Here is a 13,380-nt window from a genome sequence, read left to right on the forward strand (position 1 = left end):
TCTCAATAAATTAGGTATTGATGGGACGTATTTCAAAATAATAAGAGCTATCTATGACAAACCCACAGCCAATATCATACTGAATGGGCAAAAACTGGAAGCATTCCCTTTGAAAACTGGCACAAGACAGGGATGCCCTCTCTCACCACTCCTATTCAACATAGTGTTGGAAGTTCTGGCCAGGGCAATTAGGCAGGAGAAGGAAATAAAGGGTATTCAATTAGGAAAAGAGGAAGTCAAATTGTCCCTGTTTGCAGACGACATGATTGTATATCTAGAAAACCCCATTGTCTCAGCCCAAAATCTCCTTAAGCTGATAAGCAACTTCAGCATGTCTCAGGATACAAAATCAATGTACCAAAATCACAAGCATTCTTATACACCAACAACAGACAAACAGAGAGCCAAATCATGAGTGAACTCCCATTCACAATTGCTTCAAAGAGAATAAAATACCTAGGAATCCAACTTACAAGGGAGGTGAAGGACCTCTTCAAGGAGAACTACAAACCACTGCTCAAGGAAATAAAAGAGGATACAAACAAATGGAAGAACATTCCATGCTCATGGGTAGGAAGAATCAATATCGTGAAAATGGCCATACTGCCCAAGGTAATTTACAGATTCAATGCTATCCCCATCAAGCTACCAATGACTTTCTTCACAGAATTGGAAAAAACTACTTTAAAGTTCATATGGAACCAAAAAAGAGCCCGCATCGCCAAGGCAATCCTAAGCCAAAAGAACAAAGCTGGAGGCATCACACTACCTGACTTCAAACTATACTGCAAGGCTACAGTAACCAAAACAGCATGGTACTGGTACCAAAACAGAGATATAGATCAATGGAACAGAACAGAGCCCTCAGAAATAACGCCTCATATCTACAACTATCTGATCTTTGACAAATCTGAGAAAAACAAGCAATGGGGAAAGGATTCCCTATTTAATAAATGGTGCTGGGAAAACTGGCTAGCCATATGTAGAAAGCTGAAACTGGATCCCTTCCTTACACCTTATACAAAAATCAATTCAAGATGGATTAAAGACTTAAACGTTAGACCTAAAACCATAAAAACCCTAGAAGAAAACCTAGGCATTACCATTCAGGACATAGGCATGGGCAAAGACTTCATGTCCAAAACACCAAAAGCAATGGCAACAAAAGACAAAATTGACAAATGGGATCTAATTAAACTAAAGAGCTTCTGCACAGCAAAAGAAACTACCATCAGAGTGAACAGGCAACCTACAAAATGGGAGAAAATTTTTGCAACCTACTCATCTGACAAAGGGCTAATATCCAGAATCTACAATGAACTCAAACAAATTTACAAGAAAAAAACAAGCAACCCCATCAAAAAGTGGGCAAAGGACATGAACAGACACTTCTCAAAAGAAGACATTTATGCAGCCAAAAAACACATGAAAAAATGCTCATCATCACTGGCCATCAGAGAAATGCAAATCAAAACCACAATGAGATACCATCTCACAGCAGTTAGAATGGCAATCATTAAAAAGTCAGGAAACAGCAGGTGCTGGAGAGGATGTGGAGAAACAGGAACACTTTTACACTGTTGGTGGGACTGTAAACTAGTTCAACCATTGTGGAAGTCAGTGTGGCGATTCCTCTGGGATCTAGAACTAGAAATACCATTTGACCCAGCCATCCCATTACTGGGTATATACCCAAAGCACTATAAATCATGCTGCTATAAAGACACATGCACACGTATGTTTATTGCGGCATTATTCACAATAGCAAAGACTTGGAACCAACCCAAATATCCAACAATGATAGACTGGATTAAGAAAATGTGGCACATATACACCATGGAATACTATGCAGCCATAAAAAATGATGAGTTCATGTCCTTTGTAGGGACATGGATGAAATTGGAAATCATCATTCTCAGTAAACTATCGCAAGAACAAAAAACCAAACACCGCATATTCTCACTCATAGTTGGGAATTGAACAATGAGATCACATGGACACAGGAAGGGGAATATCACACTCTGGGGACTGTGGTAGGGTGGGGGGAGGGGGGAGGGATAGCATTGGGAGATATACCTAATGCTAGATAACGAGTTAGTGGGTGCAGCGCACCAGCATGGCACATGTATACATATGTAACTAACCTGCACAATGTGCACATGTACCCTAAAACTTAAAGTATAATAAAATAAATAAATAAATAAATAAATAAAATAAAATAAAAATTATGGTCCTTTATGTATCTTTATTAGTGGCCAATATATGTATATTGCATTATGTATACCTAACTTATCACAGTCTACTGGTATCACTGTTTCACCAATTTGAGCGTAGCCCTTCTTCCATTTATGTCCCTTTACCATCCTGATTTATAATATAATTATCTTAAACATTGTCTTACATGCATTTAGAACCACATCAAAGAGTGTTGTTTTTGCCTCAACTCTCACACATAATTTAGAAAACTCAGGAGGAGAAGAAAAGCTTATAGTATTTAACATGTTTTTGCTTACTGTGTTTTTTCTTCCTTCCTACTGTTCCGCAGTTACTTCTTCATTTGTTTTCCCTTTGTTAAGAGATCTTCCTTTAGTCATTCTTTTAGAGTAAGTCCACTGGCAACAAATTCTTAGTCTTTCTTCATGTGAAAATGTTTTGATTTCCCCTTTATTACTGAGTGATATTATGGCTGGGTATAGGATTCAAGGTTCATAGTTCTTTTCCTTTGTACTCAGAAAAAAATACTGTGTTACTTTCTTTGAGCCTCCGTGTTTTCTGATGACAAATGTGATGTTAATTGAAGTTTTCTTCCCATATAGGTAAAGTGCCATTTTTCTCTCACTGCTTTCAAGATTTTTTCTTTGTCTTTCATTTTCAGAAGTTTACCTATGATGTGTCTTCTAGTGGGCTTCTTTGGAAGTTTCCTGTTTGAAGTTCAGAATTTAGCTTCTTTAATGTGTCAATTTATGTCTCTTAAAAATGTGGATATTATTCAAGCATTATTTTTCAAATACTTTTCCAACCCACACCCTTTCTCCACTCCTTTCGGGCTTAAAGGGATAGAAATGCTACATATTTCATTATAATCTCACAGATCCCTGAGCCCCTGTTATTCAGACTGGGTAATTTCTATTGCTCCATGTTACAGTTTACTAATTCTTTCTGTGCCTCTTCATTCTGTTACTGAACGCATCCACTTAGCTTTTTATTTTAGTTATTGTATTTTTCAGTTCTAAAATTTTCTTTTGAGGCCAGGTATGATGGCTCACACCTGTAATCCAAGCACTCTGGAAGTCTGAGGCAGGAGAATTGCTTGAAGCTAGGAGTTGGAGACCAGCTGGGGCAACAAAGCAAGGCCCTGTGTCTACAAGAAAAAATTAAAAATTAGCTGGGTGCAGTGGCTTGCACCTGTAGACCCAACTACTAGGGAGGCCAAGGGAAGGAGAATTGCTTGAGCCCAGAGTTTGAGGCTGTAGTGAGCTATGATCACACCACTGCAATCCAGCTTGAGTGACACAGCAAGCCCCTGTCTCAAAAATGAATAAGTAAATAAGTAAATAAAAATTCCACTTCATTCTTTTTTGTATCTTTTACTTGTTTGCTAAGACTTTCTATTTCTTTGATGAGGCTTTGGGGTTTTTTAGAGCAATTTTAGTTAGGTTCCCAGCAAAATTAAGCAGAAGGTGGGGAGATTTCCATATACTCCCTGCCACCCCCTACATGCATAGCCTCGCCTATTATCAAGATCCCCCACCAGAGTAGTATATTTGCTATAACTGATGAACCTACATTGACAAGTGATATATTATTAGTACCCAAAGTTTACATTTCTTTCATTTTCATTTTTATGTGTTTCTAGCATGTTCATAATTACTCATTGAAACATTTTTATCATGGCTGCTTTGAAAGTCTTTGTCAGATAATTTTAGGATCTCTGTCATCTTGGTGTTGATATCTATTGATTGTCTTTTTTTCATTTGTTATGATATCTTGCTGGCTGGAAGTATGTTGAATCATTTTCAGTTGAAAGCTGGGCATTTCCCTATGATATGAATTGTACTTAAATCTTTGGTTTTAAGGGGCTTTCTCTGGTATCACAATGGCAGGGGAAGTAGGATGTTCTACCTCATTTCTGCCAGGTGGAGGTAGAAGCCCAGGTTCCTTACCACACTACTGTTACCACCCAATCAGGTTACTACTTGGGAGAGATGGAAGTCCCAGCTCCCAACATAGTCTCCAATGACAGTGCATTAGTGCTGGATGATACGGTCAAAGTCCAAAAAGGGATTCTCCCCTAGACCTCTTTCATAAGCACCCCAGTGGAGAGAAGGAGTGGTGCCTCCTTACTGCCAAGCAGGGGTGAAAATCCAGACTCCCCATTTGTCCTGCACCAAAACTGCACGTGTGTGTTAGGAGGTGGTTCGTTTTAACAGCAGATAGGGATGAAAGTCCTGACTGTACTTAGCCTTCTCCAACACCACCCCTGTGGAGGTGTTGGGCACCTTGTCATAGCCTCTCAAGGGTGGAGTCTGGGCTCCCTACTTGGCCTTTCCCAGTGTGGGTGGTGGGGGTGCTGCAAGTTTTTGTGTGGCGTTTGGGTAGAGAGAAGCAATTATTGTCTAAAAGTGTCTGTCTTGCTAGGCTACACATTCCTGTTTTTTTTGGCAAGAGAGAGCAGCCTTTTGTTGTGACAAAAGCATAGACAGACCTTGAGGTGCAGAAATGTTCAATAACCTTTACCAATATGGGGACTAACTTCGCAGGATTCTGGTGCTGATATTTGAAATAGATATTGTTTTTTGCCTAATCTGGTTTTTTTTTGTTTCTTATTGCATACTAACACTACCCCCAAAATGCATTTTGCTTTTTAAATTATCTTCCAAAATGTTGACAGTTTCTGTGTTTGTCAATTACTTTAATATTCTATATATTTTTAAATGGATGGTTGGTTGGGAGTCTCTAGACACAACACTTCACACTAAGCAAAGCTGACAGTTAAGTGATGTGGAAGCCATTATCTCACCTTTGTGCTTGCAGGCTGTGGCCTCTTGCCTTTTCCTACTTCATAATAAATAGCATTAGCATTGAGGAACTTTTTAACACCTATTGAGGACAGGGTTTTTCTAAACCCCTCTCAGAGAGGCTTTTAAAAATGAATGACTAAAACCTAACAAACATAACATACATAAAAGAGAGCTATGTAGCAATCTTACTTATGAATTTAGATTCAGAAATAGCAAATAAAATACCAACAAACCAAATTGAATGTTACAGTAAAAGAATCACCTACCATGACCAAATGTGATTTATCCCATATTATAAAATATATTATTGTAATGTATAGTATTTGTTGGTCCACTAAGAAAACATGATAGTGTCATTAGATGCTGAAAGGGCATTTGATAAAATTCAGCATTTATTTATGAGATTTATTCTGAGATAACTAGAAATAGAAAGATGTCTTCTTTAAATAATAAATAATAGCTATCTTAAACCAAAAACCGACATCATATTTAATATGAAATACTCTTGGCATTCCTCCTAAAATCATGAAAGAGGCAATCATACTAAAACCATTATACAATTACTCTAGATGTAGATATTCCAGACAAGACAGTAATATATATATATATATAAAAAGAAGAGCTGTAACTACAAAATCACCATTTACAGGCAATATAATTTTTTCACTTAGAAAATTCAAGAGCATTATCTTTGAACTTATCAACAGATCAGACACTTGGTAAATATGTAAAACATTCATACTATTTCTATAAACAAGTGAAAGCTAATTAAACGGTTGAATTCTTTAGAATATTTCACTCCTGATAGTACCAGAAAATATAAAATACTTAGGAATAACCCTAAGAAGAAAGATATAGATCCTATGTAAAGAAAACTATGAAATTCTACAGAGTGATTAAAAAATTATTTACATGAATTAACAATATATCATGTTCTGAATAAGGAGACTGATTATTTTAACAATTGAAGGTATTTTGAAATTAATTCAGAACTTTTATGCAATCCCAGTCAAAATGCCAGTGGATTTACAATATTGATAAAATTATTCTTCAGTGTATCTGAAAGTATACAGGCAAGAATTGCTAAGATAACTTTTTAACTTGACAATAAGTAGGAATTTCACAACATTTTATTGTGAAAAATTTCAAACTTACAGAAAATTTTAAATATAGTACAGTGATTATATAAACATTTTCACTGGATTCAACAATTGCTAACACTATGTGACATCTGTCTACACAAAGGAGAAATTTAAATAAAAATGAATAAATGGTGTTCTGTTGTAAATGCGATATCAGCTACAAACCCATATCTTTCCTTTCCCTTAAAACACCTCCTCAAAAGAATAACTATATTTGCTATGAGCAGTTTTTAATGTGTGTGTGCATACACACATTCTTGCTCGCTTTTCTCTTTAACTCCTTATTATGAAACATTTCAAATATATGCATATATAGAGTGAATAGCCTGATGTATCCCTGAAAATCAGGTAGTTTTGACACTTAGCAACCCATCACCAAACTAGTTTTATATGCTACCCCGCTACTCTACCATATTATTTTGAAGCAAATCCAGATGTCATGATACTTCATTTGTAAATATTTTAGTACATATCTCTAAAAATAAGGACTTCTTTTAAAAAACAAAGTATTATCATGCCTGAGAAGATTAACAATAATAATGTAATATCAAATCTCCAATTCATGTTAAATTTCTCTATCTCATTTTTAAAATCATGTTTCACATAAGACTTATACATTGCAATTGGTTGATATATTTCATAAGACTCTTTTAATATGTAAGTTTATCCTCCATCTCCTTGTTTTTACTACTTTATAGTTTATTTATTAAGGAAACCGGGACATTTATCTTATAACATTTCCCACAGACTGAATTCTGTTGATCTCTTGGTGTCCTTTTGTTCCTAAAATTTCCTATAAATTGTTTATTAGATCTGGGAGATTGGTTTGATCAAATTTTATATTTTAGCAAAAATATTTCATGATTTTTGTAAAGGTTTCATGGGCACTTGAAAAAAAGGGGTTTATTTTCTCTTTTCAGCATACAGAGTTGCAATTTCAACAGTTAGATTTACCTCATTGGTTACGTTATATGCTTTCTGAAAGAGAGAGCTAGAGATATAGATATATAGATATATCAGCTGTTATGGAGTTAAAAATCATGAAGTTAAAATCTCATGCTAATAATATTTTTCTGTATTTTTCCTTATATTGTATAGTTTTGCTATATGGTGTCAACATTGTATTATTTGATATATTGATAGTCATAATTGTTAGAGTATCATCGTAGAATAAAATATACCTGTTAACATTTCTAGGTGTCCTCTTTTCCCCCTTCTTTAATGCTTTTGTCTATTTAAGATTGTAACCACTGCTTTGCATTTTAATGAACTTAGAAGAGTATAAAACTGTACAAAAAGTATTATGAAAAATTATGCAGTTGTGGATTTATACAACTTTATGGTATTCATTCATGGATGACACGAAGGAAACAGATCAAATTGTAAATAGTGTTTAACCTCCAAGTGATAGGATTATGAACAGTTTTAATTTTCTTCTTTAAAGTTTTTCCAAAGTTTTCTTTGGTGAGCCTGTGTTATTATAAGGCTCAAAAACATCTATTTTATATGTGTGTGTGTGTGTGTGTGTGTGTGTGAGACGGAGTCTTGCCGTGTCACCCAGGCTGGAGTGCAGTGGCATGATCTCAGCTCACTGCAATTTCCGCCTCCCGGGTTCAAGCAGTTCTCTGCTTCAGCCTCCCAAGTGGCTGGGATTACAGGCGCCTGCCACCACGCCTGGCTAATTTTTGGATTTTTAGTAGAGACGGGGTTTCAACATCTTGATCAGGCTGGTCTTGAACTCCTGACCTCGTGATCCACCCGCCTCATCCTCCCAAAATGCTGGGATTACAGGCGTGAGCCACTGTGCCCGGCCAAAAACATATGATTTTTACAAAAGAAAATTTAAGAGAAAGTATGCAAAGATAGATTGATTTTCTTAATATTTTCAGCATAGTCTTGCCACAGCTGAAATAGGAAGAGTATTGAACAGTCTCCCTTCCCCCAGTTTTAATCACAACTAAAATCATACACATGCATCTTCCAGTGACGCATTTGAAATGGTGAAATCTGATTGCTAGAAATTGTGATGTGAATAAGTAAAAATTTACTAGAGTCTCTGATATGACTTGAGGATTAGAAGTAGAATATAGGAGGCCTTCTGAAAATCTGTCTCACATTCACTCAGGCTGCCCTTGGTTTTGAGCCAGATAACAAACCTTTCAGTTGAATTTTTTCCGTCCAGACACTGGCTTAAATGAAGGTATACTGAACTTGGAGATGTCATTTCAGCATTTGGCTGGAAGAGCTGTTGTAGAGGAGCTTCTTTAGATAGGAAGCCATGAGGGAATTCTCTGAGTACATGCATTTTCACACATCTGCTAATGCAAAAGCCCCGTGTGAGCATTAGTACTCAGGAATGTGATGTGGATTCGAGATGATCTCCACAGGATTTTGGCAGGTCAGAACAAACATTATCTTGCTCCCATATGTTTTTGTAGGATCTTGAAAGGGAAATCATATACATTTCCTTAAACTCACATGCTGAATTTTCCCACATAGACAAAAAAAAAAAAAAAAAAAAAAAAAACACCCAACCATCTCAGCAAAAATAAATTCAAGAATATGTATATATGATGTTCATATATTTAGCATCTGTTGTCAATACAGCAATGTAAGCTGATGGCTATTGGAATTCACATACAGTTTGCATTTACTTTGATTTATGTTTAAATGGCTTATCTCAGAAAACTTGACCCAAGAGATAAAGACTGTGAAAGATTCCACATTATGGGTAAGTCTTTTTTTTTTTTTTTTGGAGTTTTGCTTTTGTTGCCCAGGCTGGAGTGCAATGGTGCGATCTCGGCTCACTGCAACCTCCTCCTCCCTGGTTTAAGTGATTCTCCTGCTTCAGCCTCCCAAGTAGCTGGGACTACAGGCGCCCACCACCACGTCCAACTGATTTTTTGTACTTTTGGTAGAGACAGGGTTTCACTGTGTTGGCTAGGCTGGTCTCCAACTCCTGACCTTAGGTGACCCACCCACCTTGGCCTCCCAAAGTGCTAGGATTACAGGCATGATCCACCACACCCAGCCACTGGGTAAGTCTTCTTTAATTTCTCTCTACACTACATTTCCTTAGGTGCAGCATATACGTGACCTGGTGCCCCACACCTCCACTGCTTCCCTGCCAATATCGCTGTTCCCTCAGATGGACACACCTCTCGATAGTTTTGTAGTATTTGATATAACTCAGACATATTCAGTATAAAAACAACCAGGGAACCCCTGTGAAGCTAAGAAACGATTTTCAATAATAATAATGATAATATAAAGACTGTAGACAAAGACCCTATCTGTTTTTATCACCCTTGAGCAAACCCAGCCCTATTTGATATGGGGCCTTACATGGAGTGGGCAGTCATTAAACGTTGACTAACCCTTTTTCTAAGTCTTTTTTTTTCCTATTTTAATTTTTATTGGGGGGGGAGTGGGGGTACTCAGTCCCAGAAGACCTAAGTCTTTTAATTCTCTACTTGTAGTGCCTCTGTAAAGTGATACGTAATCTGCCCAGTATTAATAGTTTGGCTCCTTTTTCTCTGCAAACATATTATTAAAAGTTGAATAAAGAAATAAATCCTGTGCATATTGGTTGATTCTCATTGGCATATATGCTGACATATTTAGTTTTATTTCATTCTCTGTGACACCCAAGACCTTCTGTAGAACTGAACATAATTTTGAGAGAAGAATGACCACTAATCACTATTTGTTTTCATGTTTTGTGAATGAGTTTTGTTGCCATAGTCTCATGTGTCTAATCAAATTGATCTTCAAACCAGTTCTAATCAAATCAGTTCTTTTATGTGCTTATACTACATGGTTTTCAGCTATCAAATGTTATTTCAAACTTGTATCTAGGAGATATATATATATACATATATATGTTTTTATTATTTAACATTTGGAGGGAAGTCAGATATCTTTGACCTCATTTCTTTTACTCATTTTGTGTTTGTTTATTTAACACCAATGGTTTCCTATTGGCTTCTTTAGCTGGAAAAATTATTTCTACAGGACAATAAAACCTGGGATTCTCCTCCACAAAATGAAACATGAAGTGATAATATCGTTAATCTATTAACAAATAATTGCCCTTGGGTTCTTTTCCTGGTATCTTGAGCCACCAAGGTATAGCTTTTACTTGATCTGAATTTGTCAGTCTATAAAAGTAGGGATTATAATATAACAATGCATCTTTTTATTTAGTTTGTTAACTACATTCTATTGTAGAACTGTTCTTATTTTTAAGATCGTAGAGATCCACAGAAGTATTGGCATTCTTGTACCAGTTATTCATATTTCATTGCATGTTAGTATTTTGGCATCATTTCTTACATACCCTGTTATTGTTTAGGGGAAAAATGTGGAAGCATTTCTTGATATTTTTTCACTATTTTTCCCTAGTGAGTTATGTAGTTAATCATATTAAACTGTTTTTCAGTTTTGAAATATGAGAGATTTGTCAGCCCTTTGAAAAAATGGTTATAGTTCATTTTCCATATATTACTCAGCATTATGGATCTGCCTGCCAAGTGATCCCAGGTGTGGGATTGCAGCAGGTAATTTCCTGAGCTGTATGGTACAGATGATTTTCTGTGTTAGAAGATGCTATCGGCTCACCTGGCCTCTTAGTGACAGAGAAATCCTTTGTTTATTCATTTAGTAGGCAGATTAACCCTAATGAATATTGGCTTCCTGGAAATAGATACAGGTGACAATGGCAAAGTGAGGAGTGGGGAGATGTAAGACAAATTCCCTTTTCTTTCTTCACTTATAAATAATGGTGGCTTTCATAGGAGAGTGTTTTAAATCAGAAAGGAATGCAAAATATTTGAACTAAAAAGATAGATTTAAATAATCAACCTTTAATTTTTAGTTTTGAATGTCTAGGTATGTGTATATTTTTCAGAAGAACTAGAGATTTTCTAATTTTGGCAAATACTTAAAAGTTTTGTGTTGCCATTATAGCTAAACGAAAATATTTAATTAAATACTTCATACTGGTTTGGGCAGAGCTACTCACTTGAACACGAAAATGCTTTCCTAATATGTCCTTGTATTCAGATAAATTTTGTGAATTAGAGAAGTGTAACATTCATCAGCCTCTCTCAGCCTGTGAAAGAAAATGTGCATTATTCTGTGTCCTTTCTTATAGTGTGGTCATATTGCTTCAATGACATATTTGTTTTCTCAGAGCAAGGATGAAGGACTAATCTAGGCATCAGAAAATTATTCATAGAGTTATGCTATAAACTATAAAAAATTCCTAGAAATAAGCTATTTCAAATTCATTGCTTTGTTATGGCTTTTAGAATATTGACAAAAAAACATTTTTATCAATATAATTTTATGGATATTTGATTGTGTAATTATCAATAATCTATGATGAAAATGAAATGTTTGTGATTGCAACTCTTCAGTTTTGCTCACCAGCAGAGTACTTTACAACATTTTTCTGTGAATGGTTTTGGACATACACTATTCCCAAGATGGGAATGTATAGATACAGATGTGGAAATCTCTTAATGTTCAACCAGACTTTTCCAGATCTTACAGCTATGATTTATACTGCATTCTCCAAAGACTTCCAAAATGTCTTCTTTTACGTAACTTTATCCATTAGAGGAAAAGTTAAAATTCTTCCCCCTCCTCATGCTAAATGCTGAAGATAGGCTTTTCATGATACCTTTTGTAGTTGACTTATAAAAGCTGTAGAATTTCAAGGAAGAAGTGAAAAAACAGAGTTTACCTTTCCACAAAGATTTAAAATTTACGATTTCTCCTAGCTATGGAGTTGAGATTCTACTTGAATTGTGTGATTGGGAATTCTGAGTAATGTGAAATGTATATGAATTGGAAGCAGTAATAAATTGTCAATGAATCTTTTGCTTTTTACTTAAGATTACTTTATCCTTAAAACTAATATTTCTATAACCTCTGACCGAATACAGAAGATCCAAAATACTTCCAAGGGTGAGAATTTGTCCTTGCCTGTTGTGAGCAGTTTAATTCATTACAATTGTGTGTGCATTGTGGCATGTGGGTACATCAGAAGTATATTTGCAAATTCTGAATTTACATATCACCTTGAGAAAATGTGAGGCAATCCTTTACTGAATTGTCAGTGATACTTATTTTCAGAGACATTAGAAAAAAAGAGCAGTGTATATGTGTCATGTTATCGCACGTGAACCACTGCCTATGTTAAATAGATTTTTCTTTCCTTTTAGTGGAAAACCGAAGGACAGTAGTCATTATATGATTTTGTATTTTAAGTATTTTCATAATCCAACATAAATTGGCCCACCCAAGGATTATGTCTGTTTTATAAAGATGTGTTTATATAGTCATTGGGTGAAAGATTGCAGAAGTTGAACCACTAGTTTTGAAAGTTGAGCCAGACCAGGAAAAATCAGGATACAATTTGGCACTTATGGAGACGAAATGATTTCCTTTTTAGCTGCTGATTTCTACTGGGAAATGTATCCTTGGACTGAAAATTGCATCCGGAAAAATGTTTATGTAGTGTTTTTCAAATGACTGATTATTCTTGTAACCTTTAACATGAACTGTGTCTAATTTTGGTCTCTCTTAACTCTTTCACGACTAGGGGATTTTTCTTTGTGGGAAAAATATTACAACCGTATCATTACTACTTTGAATACAGGAATGTCTTACATGGTAACAAGAATACAAAATGTGTTAAGATTTCTTTCTGGGTTATTTTTCCAAGCGGGTAGTAGAACGCCCAAGGTTATCCACCCTTCACCACAGGCACTTAAGTTTTAGATTGCATTTAAATTAGGATACATCTCGAAACATAAACAAAAGAAAAAAAGAGAGAAAAAAAAGGATACATCTCAGCAGCTGCATCTCTTCCGCTTCACTACCAGCTACACACATGCAGTAGGAGCTTCTTGACATTTTCATGGGTAATATTTGGTCTTCGCAAGTATCAGTACTTCTCTATTTTCTTTCTTGTACATTTAGTGACTTTTCTGGCTAAATTATTGCTGAATATTGTCCGTCGCAGATTGAGGGGTCTCTATTCCATGTTATCTCCATTCAAGGAGCCAGGTTAGCGAAGGCTTCACCACTGAGTTATTCTAGGTAACCATTAGGTTTATAAATATAAGAGTGTTTTCTCGTGTAAGTGAGGGTTTTATATTATTGATGTGATGTGTGAGTGAGCAGGGATAAGGGGACACTGGACATCT

At 35.7% G+C, this 13,380-nt stretch overlaps 1 protein-coding gene across 10 annotated transcripts in view; it reads left to right on the plus strand.

Moving 5' to 3' along the window:
- BCAS3 (BCAS3 microtubule associated cell migration factor) overlaps positions 1–13,380 on the plus strand; it is a 717,859-nt gene that overhangs the window by 438,732 nt on the left and 265,747 nt on the right. The window lies entirely within an intron of this gene.

Source organism: Pan paniscus, chromosome 19, assembly GCF_029289425.2.
Source record: "Pan paniscus chromosome 19, NHGRI_mPanPan1-v2.0_pri, whole genome shotgun sequence".
NCBI lineage: Eukaryota > Metazoa > Chordata > Mammalia > Primates > Hominidae > Pan > Pan paniscus.